Source organism: Hemicordylus capensis, chromosome 2, assembly GCF_027244095.1.
Source record: "Hemicordylus capensis ecotype Gifberg chromosome 2, rHemCap1.1.pri, whole genome shotgun sequence".
Classification (NCBI taxonomy): Eukaryota; Metazoa; Chordata; class Lepidosauria; order Squamata; family Cordylidae; genus Hemicordylus; species Hemicordylus capensis.
In genome coordinates this window covers 257,697,706-257,714,651 of record NC_069658.1, presented here as the reverse complement: position 1 = coordinate 257,714,651, position 16,946 = coordinate 257,697,706, and the positions used below count along the sequence as shown (strand labels likewise).

Here is a 16,946-nt window from a genome sequence, read left to right as displayed (position 1 = left end):
TGCTTGCTTACACTGAACCACATTTGCCATTTTGTCGCCCACTCCCCTAGTTTGGAGAGATCCTTTTGGAGCTCCTCACCATCTGTTTTGGCCTAGTTTGGTTCTCTGGATCTCCTGCAAAACCTGACCTGGAAATAGCCTCCTGCACAACTCTGTTCAACAACTACAACAAAAACACAAACTGGACGTCTAAACACTATACTGCACTACTTGAAACAAGTATAATCAGATGGCTGGAGGGTTGGGTTTGGAGCTGTAAAAACTGGATTCATATCCCACCTCTGCCTTGCTTTTGTGGCCTTGAGCCTGTCACTCTCTCCCTTCAGCTCAGCATTTCATTCTAAACTTGGCATAACACCTCCAGTGACTGTTGCTGGTGTCTATCTTGTGTTTCTTTTTAGACTGTGAGCCCTTTGGGGACAGGGATCCAACTTATTTGTTTATTATTTCTCTGTGTAAACCGCCCAGAGCCATTTTTGGAAGGGCGGTATAGAAATCAAATAATAAATAAATACATAAATAAAAATAATAATAACTACTTTCTTAATTGGGTCAGTTCCCGGTCTGATGATAGGAACATCCTTAGCATACTAAATGCATTGCATGAAGCTGGAAGCCTAAAAACTGGCTGGTTACTTCAAATCAATCAATAATGATAATAATATACTGCTTTTCAACAAATATGTGAAAGTTGGCTCCCCCTCCACTGGTTCTTGGCCCTCAACCTGTAATGAGAGTGGGGTCTTTTTTCCATGCAGCTAGGTACAGCAGTCTTGCCTGTGGGCTCCCCAGAGGCATTTGGTGGGCCACTATGTGAAACAGGATGCTGGACTAGATAGGCCTTGGGCCTGATCCAGCAGGGCTTTTCTTATGTTCAGTCCTGTTAGGGTCTAGGCCACATGTTGATGAACTACAACTCCCATCATCTCCAGCCATGTTCATTGTGGCTGAGGATGATGGAAGTTGTAGTCCATCAACTCTGGTCTAGACTGAAGACCCAGCTACCTGTATCCTTGTATCCTTAGCCTACAGATCACCCTTGTTTTTTTATTTCCTTCCGATTCCTTTTGGCCCTGCATCCAATGAAATTTTGGGATCACCCTCACTTCCTCCTTGGCTTCTCCTTCATGTTCTCCACCATCATTGTTTCTTTGGGCCTTTTCCAGCCCATAGCCTACTTTGTCCCATTTTTCCTTTAGCCATCCTAGCACTCCTGTTTTTCCCCTACATAAGCATCTCCTGACCTAAAGCCCTGTGTTGTATCTTTAGAGTCCCCTATTGCATTAGCATCTTCGAATGCTCCCCACTGACTTTTCCATGGGCCTCCTACTTCCTCAAACCTCCCCTCCCCCCAGGTTCTTAGCTTCTCTGTCTCCTGAGACCTCTTCTCATTCCTCAGCTCCCCTCAAAAACTATTCCTGTCCTTTGGCTGAGATTTGAAACTTTATGCAGGCCTAAGTGACAACTTTAGCTCCCCTCACAAAAGCTGGGCTACAGATATTTTGAATAGCTGAAACGTCCATGGGCAACATTCTGTGCAGGCCAGCTCCATAAAGAGGCATGGTGAGGCAGCTACCTTAGGTGGCAGATGATCAGGGGTGGCTGGCAGCTGCTGCCCCCTGCCTTTGACGCTGACTGCCTCACTGCCCTCACCTCTACCGCCTTGCACCATCGGTACCCTCCTTGTGTTGCATATATTTCTCCCTACTGCCCAGTGCAGGAGAGGCGACTCCAAACAACCTGGTATGCCGAGGAGGAAGGATGGTTGGAGCGATTCATCCTGCACTGGAGAAAGGACAAGGGTGGCAAGAAGGAGAAAAGGTGGTGAGGCCGGAGCAGGCAGCATTGGGTGCCCTGTCTTGGGCCACCAGAGATTCCATGCCATCACAGCATTTCAGCGAGTCAAAGTCACAAACTTCACGCCACAAGCACAATGGAGTACAGATGCTCACAGTGTGGCTGGTATTGCAGAGCACCTCCTTGTGGTGTCCTTAGGATTCCCACCCTGGGATCCCCCTTCCTTCCAGTCACTCAATCTACAGTCCAAGCATGCTGGATTTCCCCCAACATTTCTGACTGTCACACAGAGAGACCAGTTATTTCCTCTCTAGAGACAGCAGGCATTTGTTCCACTCATTTTATCACCAGATGACTCCAATATTTTGGGGGTTTTTTTCCCTTCCCCACAGTGGTCAGAGAGAGATACCCAGGGGAACCCCACTTCTGAGAAGTGCATAGGAGTTTAATTGATAAGTGGTAGTAAAACAAGATCCTGGGTTTTGGCAAGGATCTTAATGAAGTGATGGATGGCAAAGAGGTATTTTCAGGACTGCCACCACTGCCTTTCTCTGTTTCAGCCTACAGGTAATTCTTATTCCTCTGAAGCACTCAGATCTCTGACCATCTCACCAGTTCTGCTCCCTGTGTGACAATAATTGTAACTAATGATGAAATAACATGCTGAAGGCACACAACCCTTTGTTTAAAGGGCTTTGGCCTGTGCTGATAATATTGGTTATAGTTATTGCAAGATATAAATGAGATCATCATCATCATCATCATCATCATCATCAATGCTCTTAAATTTATACTAGTGGGTTTTCCATTTTTGTGATTTAATCTTGGTTATGCCCACCTTAAGTGGTGCAGCAGGGAAATGCTTGACTAACAAGCAGAAGTTTGCCGGTTTGAATCCCCGCTGGTATGTTTCCTAGACAATGGGAAACACCTATATTGGGCAGCAACGATATAGGAAGATGCTGAAAGGCATCATCTCATACTGCACGGGAGGAGGCAATGGTAAACTCCTCCTGTATTCTACCAGAGACAACCACAGGGCTCTGTGGGTGCCAGGAGTCAAAATCGCCTTGACAGCACACTTTATGCCCCCAAATGGGCCATTGTGAACTTTGTGATGAAGTCTTCCTTAATCACCCACACCATCAAAGTGGAATAAAGTCCCCCATGCCCCTGAAATTTTGAATGTGATCCATATACCTTTTCTCTAATGGTGTTCAGGGTACAATTCTACCATCTGTCTATTAAAGGTTTCTGTTTCTTTCACTTCTTCTCATTCTCATTCATTACCATTTGCTTCATTGATAACCTGACCTGTCAGAGGGGAAAGGGGGGCAATTGCCCCTGGCCCCGCACATGGAGGCAGGCAGGATATCCAAAGGATATCCAAAGGCTCAGTATTTGAAATGATCAGATCAATTATTTCAATTCAAGGCAGTATAACTAGTCAGTTAAATATAACTCCAGGTTCAAGAGTTATTTCAGTATTTGAGGTTATTATAGTCCTATTCATACATTATGTTCAACCCTCATATGTCAAGGGCACAGTGTAAATGCTTCCACAACTGTAGTGTGGGAATTTGTCCCAGGTCTTCCTCATCTCTGGAAAATGCTCCTGATTCTTCTTTCAACATTTTTTAGGCTATTTCTCTCTATAGACCTGAGAAGTGACTTGGATCCACAGTTGGTTCAAACAACACATTTTCCTCTTCTCCTTTCATCTCATGGGATTCAGGATGTGTAGGCCTGTTGCTATTGGCTCTTGAGTTTGAAGTTACTTGAAATATTTTCAGTCCGGGTTTCAGACTAGAGGTGGAGACTTCTCAGTGGGGTTTGTCCTCTTAAGAGGTTATCGTGTTTTGTAGGGTTACTAATTGGGATATTTACTTGGCAGGGTGCTCCTCTTGGTATCTAGGCCAATATTTCTTCAAGGTATAGGTCATCAGGCCACAATGCATGCTGTACATGGGTCCAACACTTCACATATATGGTCTTTTCTTTATAAATCCATTCATACGATGTGGTGACAATACATACATACATAAGATGCGGTGACAGCCAACAACCTGGATGGCTTTAAGAAGGGTATGGATAACTTCATGGAGGAAAGACCTATCAATGGCTACTAGTCAGAGGGCTGTGGGCTACCTCCAGCCTCAGGGGCATGATGCCTCTGAGTACCAGTTGCAGGGGAGTAACAGCAGGAGAGAGGCCATGCCCTCAACTCCTGCCTGTGGCTTCCAGCGGCAACTGGTAGGCCACTGTGCAAAACAGGATGCTGGACTAGATGGGCCTTGGGCCTGATCCAGCAGGGCTGTTCTTATGTTTTTATACCTTTTCCCTACTTTGTCACATAATTGACCAGAAGTGTTGCCTCTAATGAGGTTTACGAAGTTCTCCACTTTTCCATTGTCAACATGTGGGAAAACATGCTTCATTCTGTTGAGGAAATGGGATATAGGTGCTTTCCTGATTGAACTGCTACAAAACTCCTCAGTAACGTTGTAGTCAATGATCATGTGCTCCATTTCACGTAAACTGGCAAGCATAGAAACAGTCAAGATGTCATCATCTAAGGATAACTGAAACTAGGCCTCAGTCCATCAATCATAGGGTATTGAAGTCCAATCTGCTGCTTTCAGTTCCAGTTCACTGTCTATTTCTAGCAATTCTCCAAGCTTCCTCAGGGAAATTCCTGAAAGATTATCCTTTGTCCTCTGGCTGGATACTATGGATACTTGTGCCCAGAGGCACTCTTATCCCCGGACCTTGGGGTGCCAGCCCATGGCCTCCTGTCTCCGAGGGACCCTCCAAGTGACTGAAGAATAAAGCAGCCCCCGCCCTTTTGCCTTATTTCTCTCTCCCCACAACTTCTGCCCACAAGCATCGGACCTTCAGAGGCGTTAGGGCTCCCACAGGTCTCTCAGAACTAGTCATGATGGGGCCTTGCAGTGGCAGGTGGTGGTGGTGGCTTACGGCAGTGGTGGTAGTGGGGGGGGGGCGCCAACATTATCTAGGTGTGCCACTGCTTGTGTCCCCATATCATACAAAGCTGGGGTCTTGACTTGGTCGAGAAAGCACCAAATAATACATTTCTTTCCCACCAAGTGGACCATTCCGGCTTTCTGCATAAGGGTGAGATGGCAGGCATAAGTAGCTCCTGCCACATCCAGCTGTACAGGCAGGGTACAGGCAGGGTCCTGGCCTTGCTTTGATTCTGGGACCGTGCTGCCTGAGTGGTCACTCCCGGCCCCTTTGGAATGACTTTCTGCCATTTCCCACTGAGTATTTTTCAATGATGCATGTGTCCTCTTGTCCATTCTGTTGGCCAGTTCTGCAAACCCTTCTTGGATACAGGCTCTCAGTGTCTCTTATATTCGCTGACTTCAGCTTTAACTTCTTTAATTTCTTCAAGGCTGGCTTTCAGCTCCTTAATATCATTCATCAAGGGATTGTTTTGCTTGGGTGGTAGTACTCAGGGGCGGAGCCACCATTGTGCGGACGGGTTCAAAGAACCCGAGCCACCAATAGGAAGGGCCTCTGAAGCCCACAGGGGGGCATGGCTCAGGCTCCAGAAGAGCCCCGAGCAATCTCCCCTCTGCCCATGCCTGGACTCCGGAGAGCCCTGAGCGAGCTCTCACCTGTCCTTTACAGGCACTGTTTGCTGCCTGGCATCCTTTTCTTTCCCTTTCTTTCACTCCAGCGAGGGAGAGAAAGGGAAATAGATGCTGTCAGGCAGCAAGTTCTGCCTGAAATGACAGAGGAGAGCTCGAGGCCACACACCCTTTGCACTTGAGGGAGAGAAAGGGAAATAAAAGCTGTCAGGTGGCAAACACTGCCTGTAAAGGACAGGAGAGAGCTCGCTCGGGGCTCTCCATAGCCCAGGTGTGGGCAGGGGGAGTTCTCTCCAGGCTCTTCTGGAGCCCGAGCCACGCCCCATGCATGTGACGTTACGTGCATGGGATGTTGCTAGAGGGGCTGCTGGGCGGGGCCAGACCCGGACCCAGGCTACCATACAGCTGCCTCTGTGCCTGTAATACTGCACTCTCCTCAGGCTAAACTTCTAGTTGCAGATATTGTACAGTTGAGTGTTTTCCCAGTCTTAGCCTGGTCCCCACTTCTCCCTTTCTGGTCCTTTTCTCATTCCTTACTGGCAACCATGTCCAGGTTTTCAAATGTCATCAGTGATCTGGCTGTCCTTTAAATGAGGTTGCATCAAGATCCAGGTATTATCACTCTTAAGTCCTGTCAGGAAGGAGTGGAGGAACATATTTTGTACAAGGGCAGGGTCATACCTTAAGCCAGAGTCTGCTTGCTGTGAGGCAAACTTTTTTGTTTGGTCTCAAATCCACTAGTCTGACTAGGAAATCCCGGGTGTCTCTTGGGGTTCTTGCATTGCTTTTGACAAGGATACATACAGCTCTGTTGCATCGTTTTCCCCTGGTGGTAGGAATCTCATAATTTGTCTTGGTTTTGCTGGGCTGAGATCTCTTTTCCCTTCCAGGTAGCTTCTGAGGCTAAGTGCAGGGGAAATATCCTTAATTACAGCTTCTATGAGCCACCTACTGGTGCAGCGGGAAAATGCTTGACTAACAAGCAGAAGGTTGCTGTTTCGAATTCTTGCTGGTAGTATATTGGGCAGCAGCGATATAGGAAGATGCTGAAAGGCATCATCTCATACTGCACGAGAGGAGGCAATTGTAAACCCCTCCTGTGTTGTACGAAAAGAAAACCACAGGGCTCTGTGGGCACGAGGAGTCAAATCGACTTGATGGCAGACCTTCCCTTTACAGCATCTATGATTTCTGCCTCACTGTAACCCTTTTGTACTCCATACCCCATCTGATAGGCCAAGCTGGTGAAACTCAGACTGTCCTTTTGCAGAAGGTTACCTATTTGTCCAATTATTTTAAAATCTTTCCTCTGTTTTGGTTCCACTCCAACAAGTGATTTTCTTTCCTCCCAAAGTTTCCTGTTTTTTCTGGAGCTGATCTTCTAATAGTTTTACTTTCTCAAGACATTGCTTAATCTGTAGTCCCTTCTCTTTAGTTACAGTTCTGAATTCCTCAATCTGATATTTCACTTTCAGTGATGTGGGTGGGCCCTCATCTTCTAATTCCCTTTGTTCAACACTATTCAAATATTACACTAGATATTTGAGTAAAGCAAAATGGCTCTTACTTGCAATTTTAGCATGATTTGGCCCAGAAATGGACACAGCCTGTGCAGTTTTTAACAGGGGTCCTCTTACTGTATTATGGTCTTAAGAAATTCCCTCTTGTAGGATTTGTTCCTCCAGAACTGAATAAATTTGTCTCTTGGGGGTGAGGTTTGTTAAATTCACAATAACGTTACACCACAATGCAAGGAGATTGTTGGGGGGGGGGTGGGAAATCAAACCTTTATTGCCTCCTACAGCTGAGCAAATATTTTTATAAGCTTGTTGCTCTCTTTCTAGGCCAACCTCTGGTCTAGGTTCTGGGGTCTCCCCACTTCCTTTCCCCAGAGTTCCATTAAGCTTTCCTTTTTAAAGTGATGGTATCATATTAACAATTAATACCAATAAAGTCTTAACCAAACTGGATTGCATTTCAATTCCTTTCACATTAAAAAGAAGGAATAGGTATGTGGTCTGGGGGTGCTTCTGGATCTGAACCTCTTCCTGGTGTCCCAGGTTGAGGCGGTGGCCAGAGGTGCTTTTTATCAGCTTCGGCTGATACACCAGCTGCATCCATTTCTTGAGATGAACGACCTCAAATTGATGGAACATATGCTGGTAACCTCTAGGCTGGATTACCGCAACGAGCTCTATGTGGGGCTGTCTTTGTACGTAGTCCAGAAACTGCAGTTGGTTCAGAATGAGGCAGCCAGGTTGGTCTCTGGGTCATCTAGGAGAGCCCATATTACTCTTGGGTTGAAGGAGCTACGCTGGCTGCCTCATTCTGAACCAATTGCAGTTCAGCAGCCTTCTCCACTGCTGCCCCTGGACTTGGGAATGCGCTCCCTATTGAAATAAGAGCCCCCCATCTCTGGCAACTTTTAAAAAGGCACTGAAGACACATTTATTCACCCAGACTTTTAATTAGGTTTATAGTTTTAATATTTTTAATATTGGGGTTTAAATGTTTTCAGTGATTTTAATTGTTAATTGATTTGATGTTTTCAGTGATTTTAATTGTAAACCACCCAGTCACGCAAGTTTTGGGTGGTATAGAAATATTTTAAACAAACAAACAAACAGATACAGATCTATACACAGCATTTGTACAATTTGTACCAAGCATTTCCTGTCTGTACCAAGCATTTGAGGGGCCTGCACCCAGGTTCACTTTTATAATGAACTGAGCTATATCCATTCACACAACAATGTGTACAAGTGTTTAGACATCTGTGCACTTGTACAATATAATGTCTGAATTGGGCTTATATTGACACAGGCTTCAGTGGCTCACATACTATGCAACATTACCTACGTGGTGGAATAATAGACACACTGCCACGTAACTCCATTTGTACAATATTTACACTTGTGCAACAGTGCTCTTGCACAACTGTGCACACATTACGTTCCACCATGTGCATAATATTGCATGGTATGTCAAACAGAGAAAAGTGAGGAGGGGGCCTCAAACGAACATTCTGTCCCAGGCCTCTCAGACCCTTAAAAAGGCCCTATCAGTCTTCCTTCTGGCATGGCAGAGGAGGAGAGCTGGTCTTGTGGTAGCAAAAATGAATTGCCCTCTTTGCTAAGCAGAGTCCACCCTGGTTTGCATTTGAATGGGGGACTACATGCGAGCACAGTAAGATATTCCCCTCAAGGGATGGGGCCGCTCTGGAAGAGCGCCTGCATGCTTGCATGGAGAAGCTTCCAAGTTCCCTCCTTGGCAGCATCTCCAAGATAGGACTGAGAGAGATTCCTGCCTGCAACCTTGGAGAAGCCACTGCCAGTCTGTGTAGACAATACTGAGCTAGATGGACCAGTGGTCTGACTCGGTAGAAGGCAGCTTCCTATGTTCCTATGCCAAAATGCAGATACTTCTCCTCCACCTCCTTTCACCCCCTGCTCCCTTCCACTTGTGTCAGAGCTCATTGTGGCCTCTGGGAAGCACACACACAGCACTTGATAGCAATAGCCCTCCCCTGCTGCCCAGCGGCGTAGCAAGGCTGGAGTGGGCCCAGAGACAAGATTTTAAAATGCCCCCCACCAAAGCTCAGCTCATGAAGTAAAGAAATCTTAAATGAAGCTGAATAGTGGTAACAAAAAGCATAGTAAAAGTTTTCTATCTATCTATCTATCTATCTATGTGCCACAATAGAACATCATCCTAAATTATTTTTCAAAAGGTTTTGTAAATTGTGGACGATGCAAGTCATTTAATGGTACTAGAGGAAGACGTGCTGTTCTGGTAGCTCCAGGTCTTAACGCTCACATTAATTTCGGAGGATGAAAACAACTGAAGGAAGCCCGGGCGGGTCCGCGGCTGGGGGAGTCAGTCATGTGACTTGCCTCTGGGGGCCCCCCAAGGCAGTGGGCCCCCAGACAACTGTCTCCCCTTGCCCCGTTATAGTTACGCCCCTGGTGCTGCCACTCTGCAGCATCTGATATTCAGAAGCCTCTGACCATGGAGGTTCAATATCGCCATCATGATTAATAGCCAGCGATCGACCTCTCCTCTTCCTCCTCCATAAATTGACTAATCCCTTTGAAGCCTTTAAGCTAGTGGTTAGTATCATCACATCCTGTGGCAGTGAATTTAGCTCAGGGCACAGTCCTGAGCTAATACAGGCACAGTCTGACTCCTGTAGCATATGAACCAGCAATTAAGAACCACATTTGTTTGAGCATGTGCAGAGTGTTTCCCACCTCACCAGAGTGTAACCACTGTGATTCCTGCCCCGCACTCCTCGCCCTGCCCAGCCTAGCCCAGCCCAAGCAACCAGCCTTTCAGGGTTGACTTGAGCCTGGAATTTCTACCTTTGGAAATGACGCTTTCATTCTTCATAATCATCATTTCAAATAATGACAGCATTTATATAGCCCATTTCAAGAAGTCAAAGTACTTTACATAAATTACCACAGTAATCCTGAGTAAGAGTGAATCTTAGTAAGCTGGGCCAGAAGTCTTATTCTTATATGGCACATGGGTTTGTGTGTGTGTGTTATGAGAATAGTGACTTCCTGAGGCTGCCTAGTGATTTCACGATGGCGTGAGATTTGAAACGAGTTCTTCTTCATGCAGTTCAGGCAATTTCACATAGGTTTAAACTGCCTTTGAGTGTCTCTCATGGGCTATGGACCTCAAGTGGGATAAGGTGTTCTTAGAAAAACAACAACAAACAGAAGGGGCATCTGAGGAACTCCCTGCCGCAGGAGATCTAGCTGCCCCCCCTTTAGCATTCCAATGTGCTGTGGAGGCATGGCTCTTCCAGTGGGCTTTTTTGCATCTCTCCTGCCCATGATCCATGCTAATGTATACTCATCTATTTTTGCCTTGCTCTGATGTTTTTGCTTCATTTTAGACTGTATTATATAAGATTCTTTTTATTTATTTTTTCATTGTTATTTTAATGCTAATGTAACTGTCTTGGGTCTAAAAAGAGAAAGGTGGGATACCCAATATATTTAAACAAACAAAGCAAAAAATATGTAATGTGAATGAGCATGTTGGCCAATGAAGGATTTCAATTCCCAGTTCAAAGCAACTGAAGCAAGAGCTGATTTATATAAAGATAAATGAGAGCATCCCGTTCCTCCTTAGCCACTTCTCTGTTCTCACTCTCATTCATTCTAATCCAGTCACCACATTTGGTTTCTAAAGAAGAGAAAGAGGCCCTTAAGCCTTCCTGAAAGTCAGATCCTCTGATCTAAGAGCTGAACCCCTAAGTTGTGATTATTTGCAACCTGCTTTTCAGTTTACATATAATATTTCCAAAGTAGGTAAGAAGAAAACATATAAAGAGCCAGCGTGGTGTAGTGGTTAGAGTGCTGGACTAGGACTGGGGAGACCCGAGTTCAAATCCCCATTCAGCCATGAAACTAGCTGGGTGACTAAGCCAATCACTTCTCTCTCAGCCTAACCTACTTCACAGGGTTGTTGTGAAAGAGAAACTCAAGTATGTAGTACACCGCTCTGGGCTCCTTGGAGGAAGAGCAGGATATAAATGTAATAAACAAGAACAACAACAACAACACTGGAACATCTGCAAAAAATACAAGCTACTTGTAGCCAAAAATTGGTGGGACCATAAAATTGAAAAAGTTGAAGAAAATGAAGATGTAAAAATATTATGGGACTTCCGATTACAAACAGACAAACATCTGCCACACAATACACCAGATATAACTGTAGTCGAGAAGAAAGAAAAACAAGTTAAAATAATCGACATAGCAATACCAGGGGATAGCAGAATAGGAGAAAAAGAAATAGAAAAAACCACAAAATACAAAGATCTACAAATTAAAATTGAAAGGCTGTGGCAGAAAAAGACCAAAATAATCCCAGTGGTAATTGGTGCCCTGGGTGGAGTTCCAAAAGACCTTGAAGAGCACCTCAACACCATAGGAGCCACAGAAATCACCATCAGCCAATTACAAAAAGCAACTTTACTGGGAACAGCCTAAATTCTGCGATGGTATCTATAACAACAGCAACAACATTGACCATAAAATTCAGCCATCCCAGGTCCTTGGGAAGGACTTGATGTCTGGATAAAACAAACCAGTCAATAACACCTGTCTGACTGTGTAAATTAATAATAATAATAATTAATAATAAAGGTACATTAGCAAAATCTGAAGACCAAAAGTACCCCTGCTAACTTGGCAAAGAGGCACCTTTTAACGTGGTGATTCTCTTTATTTAGCAGGAGGAGAGTAACCACCCCCAGCACAGTACTTCCAGTGACTGTTGCTGGTGTCTGTCTTGTGTTTCTTTTTAGATTGTGAGCCCTTTGGGGACAGGGATCCATCTTATTTATTTATTATTTCTCTCTGTGTAAACCGCCCTGAGCCATTTTTTGAAGGGCAGTATAGAAATCAAATCAAATCAATCAATCAATAAGTAATTAAGTAAATAAGTAAATAACTAGAATCATAAGAGCAGCAGCAGAAAACAGGAGAGCAGCTTAAAATCAGAAAGACAGCATGAAAATCAGTTCTACATAAAACAGAATGTCTGGACAAATGGAAAAATCTTAAAGGGGCGCTACTCATATGTTCAAGAGCCAAGCTCCAGCACCAAAAGCTCAGTGGCTAAACTCTAGTGCAGGGATTCTCAAACGTGGGTCCCTAGATGTTGCCATACTACAACCCCCATCATCCCCAGCCACAATTTTGTGGCTGGAGATAATGGGAGTTGTAGTCCAGCACATCTGAGGATCCAAGTCTGAGAACCCTTGCCCTCATGAGTCTGCTGCCTTCCACCTGAAAATCAATCACCTTCCATGCCCCCTCCATTAGTCCTCCCTCCAACAAGCATGGCCGTACCAGTCCTACCCCAATGCCATTCCACTGCTGACGCGACCACTGTTGCTGATTGCTACATACCTCATTGTCTACCTGGATCTTTCAAGTGCTCAGCATTTGTCGCTTTCTGGAGCTTTATGAGCCTTTCCACATGAAAGCAGGACTAACATTTTCCCCTATTTGGCATACTCAGTTCGAGTGGGCAGAAAGAATTCGTGGTTGGCTGCAGAGGTTACCCTGAGAGCTGGGTGGGGGAATCCCAGAGCTGGAGAGGCAGCAAGACAAGCTAAGTATCAAAAGCCAAACTGAAACAGAAGTCTTTTTCAGTGTAGCTTTTGCCCAGCCAGCATTCGGCTGCATGACATACATGGATTACATCTTGTTTGCCTTGGATTAATGGCCCGGACATAAGCTAAATTTTGTTAACTTTTAACAAAAGAAATATGTTGAGTCTTTAAGGTGCCACAAAACTCTTTGTTGTTGTTTTCTGAAACAACGGTCGCACATCTAACACAGATAACAAGGCTTCCTGCCCCAACACATTGGTATCTATGTGATCATACTCTTTTATTCTGAGTGAATTAAACTGGAGGAAGTGTACAAGTTACTTTTCTAGCAGATCCAGTGGTGCCATTAAGGCTGGGCTTTCGGGCAGAAGTCCACAGGCCTCCACCCCAAAGCACTTCACCCCATCTTTGGTGTATGGGGAAGCCCCTGGCTTGTCTCTGGAGGACTGTGGGAAAAGTCCTCACCCTGAACTGCAGAGCTGACTTCTTCTTCTTTCTTCTCTTCTCTCCCTTCTTGCTGGCAAATCTCTTCAGGCTGAAAGGCAGCAGCCAGCAGTTCACCAGGTGAGCCGCAGGTTGGAGGCTGTGCCAGTTTCTCACCTTGCAGCCGGTCTGAACTACAACTTCCAGGCTCCCTTTTGGTCCCTTGAAGGACTTTGCTCCCAAAAAGCTGCTGCAGAACTTTCTTACGTCTGTGGTTGCAACCTGCAAGATGCTGGTTAGGGCATGTGCCCAGGCTGGAGATTCACACTAAGCCACAACTTTGAGTTTAGCTGGCCACACATCACGCCCCCCCCCAACCCCTGCAAACTGATTTGAGAACTTTTATTGATAAGGGGGAGGGCTGAGCTTTTCAGCTGGACATCAGGCTGGGGAAGGATGTGTCTGGGCAGAAACCCCACAGATGCAGCTTCTCCAATCATTTGCTAGAGATACCCCTGATGAATTTCTGCCTGATGCATCTCTGCAAGGCACAGCGCTTCCCCCAAATGCCGCTTACCTAGTAAATGTCCAGCCCAAAATTAACCATTCCTGATGCACTGTGATGTATCCAGTTGCCGATCAACAGCATCCCACAAATGGGCTAAATGAATATGCCATGAGTACCTTACACGAGATCTGCATCCCCACAGCATCCAGCTGTAGTCCTCAAATAACCTGCACTGGATTCAGTAGTTAATGTCAGTCCTGGAAATCTGTCCACGTAATGTTGACACCAATTCCTCACATCTCAGCCACTGTGCCTGGGGATTATGGGAGGTCTAAGAACATCTCCACACCCAAGGTTGGGGACCCCTTCAGTAAGGTATGGGAACTAACTGGGTTCTTCTACACACTCCAGTTCTGTAGGTGTCAGCTGCCTCTCTTTACTAAAGACAGCCCCTATTTTATGGCACCTATCCCTGGTTATTTTGGGAAACGACTTGATTATCAAGCCAGAGGTTGCCGGTTCGAATCTCCACTGGTATGTTCCCCAGACTATGGGAAACAAACACCTATCTCGGGCAGCAGCAATATAGGAAGATGCTGAAAGGCATCATCTCATACTGCGCAGGAGGAGGCCATGGTAAACTCCTCCAGTATTCTACCAAAGAAAAACCACAGGGCTCTGTGGTCGCCAGGAGTCGACACCAACTCAATGGCACACTTTACCTCACTTTATCCCTGGTAAAACACTGTTACTGGTCTGCCTTTTGAGGAGACGTCAGGGAAGCTTTAAAAAACATTTTAAGCGTTCTTAATATGCCCACACACTAAGCTAATGTGCTTTCCAGTCCCTCCCACAGATCTCTAGAAGTTACATCTCTAAGGGGACGGGGAGGAAATGATCTTGACGACTCCAGTGCGCAGGCATGTAGATGCATGTACATTGCCACGCACCACCCCTCCCCCTGCTTTCCTTGGCCAAGAAGCTATGGGGGTCAGGAGCGGGAGGAAGGGTGCTCAGGCCTCCTGACTGTTACATTCCTCCTCACATTAACATCACTTTCTCTATCTTTCTGTGCGAATGTGAGGTATGGATGAAGGCTTTTTACAGACTTTGAAATGTTTTGATCCAAATGATTGATTGCTTATTGACAATCAATTTGCTTTGACTCCTTTAGCGCTACTATTTTTCTGGTCAGGAGTGGGATAGTGGAAGGGGCAATGAATACTCTTTTTGGAGTGCCATCCACTGCAATCCCTCCCTTGGACTGGCAGGGAAAGACCCTGTCTGGAACCCCAGAAAGCTGGTGCCAGTCAGTGTAAATGATACTGACCCAGAAAGACCAAGTCCTCTGACTCAGCAGAAGGCAGTTTCCTACCTTCCTAAACATGAAGTGTTATAAGAGTACCTCTGTTTTCTTCTGTGAAACGTTTGTCTTAATTTATTAGGAGCACTTATAGGTCTCTTATTAAAATAATGCCCTTGGTGGCTTTTTGTTGAAAAAAAGTAGTGTGCGAGTATAAGCCAAGGCTCAGCAATACTCAGTTCCAGAATCTCTTTTCAGTGCCAGGGCTCAGCTCTGGAGTATGTGTGCGGTTGTGGCCTTTTGTTTACAGATATGCTGGCACTCTGGGCTGAGTGCCTCTGAGCATGGACAGAACTCCTTTCCTCCAAGGGGGAAGCCATCCTTTCAAACAAGAACTTAAAGGTAAAGGACATCAGAGTGTAAGGTGCTTTTTGTGAGAGGAATGCTTCCTGACTAGATGGAGACTGCCCCAGAGTGTTGTGGAAACTGGTGCTCTCCACCTCACACTTAAACTGCTCAGAGGGGCTTTCGTGTGCATTTCTTTTGCTTCTGAGGCAGCAACTAAGGAGCCAGATTAGGTTTGGGGAGCACTCATGAGCCCAAGTGTCAGAACGATCAAATAGTTAAGTGATTCGTTGACTGAGGAGGGAAGCACAAAATTGTATCAAATACTGCCACAGAAAGGAAGGGAAATTATAAATATTCTAATTGTCTTGTTTTTAAGTCTCCACAAGTCCAAAATCTTGGAGGAGCAAGCAAGTGATTGAGTGTGTGTGTGTATTCCCTTACATTCCATTCCTCTGGCTGCCAAACTTTGAACCAGACCCTGTTGCTCTGTTTTTAATAGTCCTTGGCTGTGTAGCAGTTAAGGTAGTGTGCAGTCGAGTCAGTGTCAACTCCTGGCGACCACAGAGCCCTGTGGTTGTCTTTGGTAGAATACAGGAGGGGTTTACCATTGCCATCTCCTGCTCATTATGAGATGATGCCTTTCAGCATCTTCCTATATCGCTGCTGCCTGATATAGGTACCAGCGAGGATTCAAACCGGCAACCTCATGCTTGCTAGGCAAGTAATTTCCCACTGCGCCATTAGGTGGGTCTGTGTAGCAGTTAGCAGCAGTTATTAAAACATTTATCTCCATGCTGTGAAAGCTTCATTCACTGGCCAATTGTATACCAGGTTCATGAGTTGCTTTTAAAAGCACAGGAGTAGAACAGGCTGTGTTTTCAGGTCAGTTGGCAACTCTCTCTCTCTTTTTGTTTCCCACCCTCCGCTGTGAACTTCGGCAGAAGGATGAATGAGACACCTGGAGGATTTTTTAAAAAGCCTGTGGGGTTTACAAAAGCAGAAAAAGGAAGTGAGAAAAGGAAGCTGGAGTGACAGATTACAAAAGCTGCCTCGTCCCCCTTGTTTACAGTCATACGACCTACTTGTGTCAACCAATGGGACTCCCCACTCTGGCCAATTGCACATTTCCAACCTTGACTAAAAAAAGAGACAAAATTCTGCCCACTATCTCTTTTGAGCTGAGGGGAAACTCTCAACCACTTGGAAAAAAAGAAACAAGCCCACAACCCTGCAGTGTTCACTGACAGTCATTGGGGCGTTTTTCCAGATTACCCGCTGCCACGTGTCCCATAGCTGCCCCTCTCCCTATTGCCAGTGTTTTGACATTGTGTTTGCTGCGCTGTTAGCAGGGTGCCGTCCACATGTCCGATGTCTTGTTTTGAATTTTGATGATGTGTTATGGCCCTATAACATGGTAATAGCACTGCAGGAAAGTAGCTGTATTTTTCCATGGTAGGGAGGTTTGCAATGGAGTTTATGTATTGCAGTGTGTTGCAGTATGGACAGTTCTTTGCTTCTGCCCATGCTTGCTTCCCCCACCCCCTTGCCACAGGGAGAGAAACAAGCAGGGAGAAATCTCGGCTTTCTTTTCCTCCCCACAGATCCCAGACCCCACATCTCCCTCTTCCTCTGCTTGCTTCCAATATAACTTGAGCTTGTCAACACAGAAGGGGGGGAGGGGAGGGGAGGGGAGGAGATTGGAGGGGTTTTATCATCATCATCATCATCATCATCATCATCATCATCATCATCATTTTCCCACCAGGGTTCTTTTGTGCATTCCCCTTTTAATTTGCTCCTTTGGCCAGAAATTCA

The 16,946-nt window shown here is 45.6% G+C and overlaps 1 protein-coding gene across 1 annotated transcript in view; it reads left to right on the top strand.

The window, feature by feature from the left end:
* LOC128347322 (uncharacterized) overlaps positions 1–16,946 on the top strand; it is a 52,824-nt gene that overhangs the window by 9,365 nt on the left and 26,513 nt on the right. The window lies entirely within an intron of this gene.